Source organism: Coffea eugenioides, unplaced genomic scaffold (assembly GCF_003713205.1).
Source record: "Coffea eugenioides isolate CCC68of unplaced genomic scaffold, Ceug_1.0 ScVebR1_1946;HRSCAF=2888, whole genome shotgun sequence".
In the NCBI taxonomy this organism is placed as follows: Eukaryota; Viridiplantae; Streptophyta; class Magnoliopsida; order Gentianales; family Rubiaceae; genus Coffea; species Coffea eugenioides.
This window is the reverse complement of record NW_020862387.1, coordinates 14,721-20,253: the sequence shown is the minus strand read 5'-3', so window position 1 is coordinate 20,253 and position 5,533 is coordinate 14,721.

Sequence of the window (5,533 nt, the reverse complement as noted above, 5' to 3'; positions counted from 1 at the left end):
AGTCTCATTTTAAATTTCTGTTTGGGTCAGTCCCATTTTAAATTTCTGGTTCGGGTCAGTCCCGTTTTTAAATTTTTTGTTTGGGTCAGTTCATTTTAAAATTTTGGGGTCGGTCATCATTTCAAAAGCGTCAGTCGTTCGAATAGCTTGCATTCGAACTACGTTTGACCTGATTCCCATGGCGGGATACGTAGGCAAATCTACATGAGTTCGGTCACTTTTTTGTAATTTCATTGCATCATTTTGCTCAATAATTATAGCCAAGTGTTGGTTTATTATTTTAGCTCAGGTGCAGTTAAAAGAAACAGGTAAGCAATTTGGTGTCTACGTCTTTGTCTTGAGTTTCTTTGAAACTCTAGACAAAGAGGGGCAAGCTGTAGACACCAAATTTTTGTCAATTTTCAATGTTTTATTGGATTTTTATCTATTTGATAAGTTTTTTATTTATTTATTTTTATAATTATTATTTTTTACATTTTAATGTGTAATTTTCTCATTTTTACAAGTTTATTTTAAAGAAAAAAAACAAACAAAAGGAAAAAAAAGAAAAAAAAAAAGGGGAGAAAATCAAGAAATCAAGAAATCAAATCATCATAATCATTTTTTTCCACCAAATACACTTAACCCATTTCACACTCAATTGCCATGCTTCTTTCTTTTCATTAAGTGGAAAAGATCATCATTTTGGTCAACCAAGCACACAAACTCCACTTTCCTCCCAATATAGACTCTCTCGGCCCTTTTTTTTTTCTTTCCACCCTCAGACGAACAGAACAAGAAAAAAATAAAAACTCTTCACTCGGCTCTCTCTCTCACAGACAAGCCACAAAGAAAAAAGAAAACACTCCCTCACTCTACTCACGGCTCACTCTCTCCCTCTCTCGGACTTGGGCAGAGGAAAGAAATGGAAAGCACACAAGAAGAAGAAGAAAAATCCCTCTCAGTCTCTCGGTTCTCCTTTCCCTTTCCCCTCTCAATCTCAGACACACCTACATTGAGGTAATTTTTAGTTTTGTTTGGAACATTAAATCCATGCTCCATTGTTTAATTTTCTTTTGCTTTTGCTGGTTTCCTTGGTTGTTGGGTTGCTGAGTTTTTGGCACAAGTCATGCACAGAACTAAGAAAAAAGAAACGGGCCCATGAATGCATGTCAAGTGTTTGTGAAAATGCCAAAATAAAAAAAATGAATTTTAGGGGCTGTTTTGCTTGATTCTAGCCTTTTTTTGTTATTTTCTTGTCAAATTAAGATTATAGTTGTAATGTAGAAACTATAAGGAGTGTTTTGGCATAAATTTTATGATTTTTGGTGAAGATTTGAGGTTTTAAAAATATAAAAGCTGGACTGTTTTTTTTACATTTTGGACACTTTTGGGTCATTTCTTGTAAAAACTAACTCCGGAAATGGGATCTACGCAAAAAATCGAGTGAGGGGGTGTATTTTGAGAAATTTTGGTGACCGGAGATGTCGCCAGCGGCGGCGGTCCGGTGGCGGTGCGCCACCGGCGGCCACCATGGCCGCCAACTGAAGTAAGCTTCGGATGGCCAGAGGAGGAGAAGAAACGAAGGAAGAAGAAAGAAAGAAAAAGAAAGAGGAGGAAAAAGAAAGAAAAGAAAAGAAGAAAAAAGGGGTTTGGGCTAATGTTTTTTCCTTCGGTGGGCTTGTGGTTGGGTTTTGTTCTTTTTCTTTTGGGTTTCGGTTGGGCTAGAAGGCCAGAACCCATGCATGTTTTCGGTTGGGCTTGAGTAATAAAAGACGGGTTGGCCTGCTCGTTTCCTTTGAGTTTCGGCTGGGCTTAAGTAGTATTCGGCCCAAATAAATAAAAATGATGGCACGATGGCCTTTTTCTCCCATATCCGAAACCGAAATTTGCACTTTAGCCCCTGATCTTTGGAGTAGTTTCACTTCGGCTCAGAACATTTTAAATTTGTTTCACTAAAGTCCTTAAATTAATTTCACTTTGGTCCTTGAATTTTGTCTTTCATTTAATTTTGACCTCAGAACTTTGGAAAAATATAATTTTTGTCCCCAAAAGTTTATCGATTTTTGCAATTCAGTCCCTAGTGAATTTTGACTCCCTTTATTATGATTGCTTCTTTTCTTTAATAATAGCTAATTATGTTACTTTTGAGTATGTTTAACTTGTAATTTTTAGATATTCTTAAATTTATTTACGTTTGACATATTAAGGTGAATTTTCATTATTATTATTATTATTATTATTATTATTATTAATTAAATTGGTGCCATGATTCTTTTGTTCATTGTGAGTATAAATAGGACAATTTGACTCCATTTAGTCACCACTTCAAACGGGAGGTACCCCTATTTTTATTATTTCAATGTCAATTACGTGCTCCTATGTGTTACTATGTGTTCCTATGTGTTTATATATGCTTTATTTATCGAATTTAAATGTTCATTTAAATTTTCTTATATTATATTTGTTTAGTTAATTTTATAATTATTTGGGAGGCACTTAAATACCTCAAAAATGTAATAGATAGGATAATTAGATTTGTTTTATTTTATTTCCCCTTTTAGATTGTAGTTAGGCGCTCCCCGATGTAATAGATAGGTCGTGTGCTTATGTGGCTTATGTGTTATATGTTTTATCTGCTTTTCTTAGAATTTTGGCATCTAGATATTATGTTTACGTGTTATGTGCTACGTACTCTTACGTGTTTATTTGTTTTAATTTATGCTTTATTTGTTTGACTATGAATTGTTAATGCATGACGTCACCACACTAGTCCAACGCTAGTTGTGGCTTTTCCCTCCGCTTACTTGCTAGTCCAATGCTAGCAAGGATTTTTAGAGATGGGTTAGTCCAACGCTAGACCCTTTTAGATCGTCTTGCACTAGATTCATCTTTGTGTGCTATTCACTACATTTTCATGCATATTTTCATTTTTAGGATTTTTTCTCATTTGTATGATATTTCCTATTATATTATCCCCTATCCTCTATATGTGTTAATCATATCACTTAGAATTGCATTTCATTTAAGAAATTGTATGATAAGTAGGTTCATTTGCTTGTTCATATTAGGGGAATTATTTTTCAAACATGAAAAATGGGTGATTATAACTTTTTAGTTTAAATATCCCATTAATCACTATATAAGAAAATTATGTCACGAGTTTTTGCCTCCCGTACCCTTTATGTTGCATTCCCTTTTTCTTTGATCACTTATATCTATGTATATAATTTAATTTCTTTTCTTTAATTTTCTTTTTCATCATTTGCATACTCGTGACCCTTTCAAGGAAGTATTTTGGCTTTCGCAATTAATGCGATTGGTTCAATTAAACCCTTGAATGAACATTTTGTCCCTTGCGATATTTTTATAAATTTAGATTTGCATCCATGTAGGAAACATCCAAACATGATAAAATTAAGGGTTAGATTAGAAAAATTTTGTCTAAACCTCGCAACTAACTTAGACTAGGTTGAAAGAGTGCCTTAGGTTTGAGTTGATCGAACTTTTGCCTCCCCTTACTTCAACCGTGACTTCCGAATCCATTTTCTCTTGTTTTTCAAAGACCTGGAGTTGTCAAAAAGGGTTTTGTTTTATTTTATTTTTATTTTTGTCAAAAATATTTTCTTTGGGTGACTTGGTACACCCAAACTCAATACCAAGTGGCGACTCCTGTTTTTTTCCTAAAAAAAACCCTTTTAGACTAAATTTTGGACCCAAATTGTCGCATTTTTTAAAGTCCCATTTTAGGTCCTTTTTACTTATTTTTAAATGAAAATCATATCTTTTATAAACACATAGCATAGCCACATATCTTTCCGGCTAAGGAATGGGAAATCTTTCTCCCGTTACATGAATCCAATTTTCATTTCATCTGGGAAAAGCCATCTTTTTCTCAACAATGTCTTTGTCATTTGATCCAATAGCGTTCCGTTAGATAGGAACAGATTTGATAAATACTGATAACTCTCGGATAGAGTATTAGAACGGAAAGATCCATTCGATAATGAACTATTGGTTCTAAGCCATCTCTGACGATTAAACCATTTTATTTTTATTTCCATCGCGAAAAATGGGGCGCGACATCCCCCACATGAGCAATTTGGAAGGTTTGAATAGGCACTCAACTCATCCCATAAGGCTTCAAGTTTGGAGTAAAAGATGGTCACTGAAGTTGTTCCTTGAGTAGACAAAGCAATGCCCTTTCTTATTTCATAGATTCTAGGTTCATTGCTTTGACCAAAATGTTCTTCCAAATCCACCCAAAGTTCCCTAGCCAAGTCATGATAAGTGATCGAATCATGCAGATCCAAACTAATTGAATTGATAAGCCAAGAAAGAACTAGCCCATCACCTTTACTCCAAAGCAATGCTTCACGGCTTCCAACTTTTGGTTGCAGTAATTCTCTATTCACAAATGGGATTTTATTTTTTCTTCTCAAAGAATTCAAAATATTTCATTTCCACCGTTGATAATTGTCACTGTCAAGCAACGTTGGGACTAACGAAGCATTGGTGTAATCGACAGAAGTCAAAAAATATGGGGAACTTGGATCACGGAACAAATCACCAGTCGAGGAGTATCCTGGATTCTATGATTTGATTTGCTCCGCCATTATTCCAAGAACATAACAAGAAGAAACAAAAAAAAAATCAAAATATGGAGAGAAGAACAGGAAGGATCATTGCTCTGATACCATGACAAAACGTGCCAATCTTATTCATAGAAAAAACTAGTAAGTGCAATGTACAACTAAAAGTTTATAGAAAAATAAATAGCAGACTTCTAGCCTAACGTATGTACTGGAATACTACACTAATTCTATTATTATCATACAACTAGTTTTATATAAGAATACAAAAACTAATTCTATCTTAATCGTATAGTTGTTACAAGAGATAACAAGATAAGGAATAAGGACGAGGTACGCTAACAGGTTTTTATGTTCTCGCATGAGTTGATTGAGAAAACCCAACGGTGGATACAAGTAGCCAAGATTTGCATAGGCACCATTTTTGGAATAGAGAAGTGTTTCTATGAGAAAATTTTTAGAGACCTGGATTATCTGAGGATTCTGCTGCTAACGTTTTTGTGCTCATAATAGAAGGGGTTGCTGCCGAGTTGCTTGACTTCCAGACTCTATATTAGCTAGTCACCGATTGCCCTAGTGACCAGATATTTTGTTGCCCTTATATCATGAACTAACCAATCTAATTCCACATCTGATGGCATATTTTGACCAAGATGCATGCCCAGCAAAAGCCATCTGCAATTTTGCCGCTAAGATTACGCTCGACTAAAACAACAAATAACAAATAACCTTTCTGCTACAGAGAAACAAGTCATGAACACGACAAGATTTGACTTTGCCATCTGACCTCCTTTTGGCAACTGTTATTAAGCTTCTTCCAATAAGATCTGTTAAGTAATCCTCCGCAAGATCCTTCAAGCTCTTTAAACCTTTCTCCTGGATAAACCCTTTAAAGGAAATTAAACCAATCTATTTTAATATTTAGTTTCCTAATTCTTTTTGGTGTTTTATTTGTTTAGCTT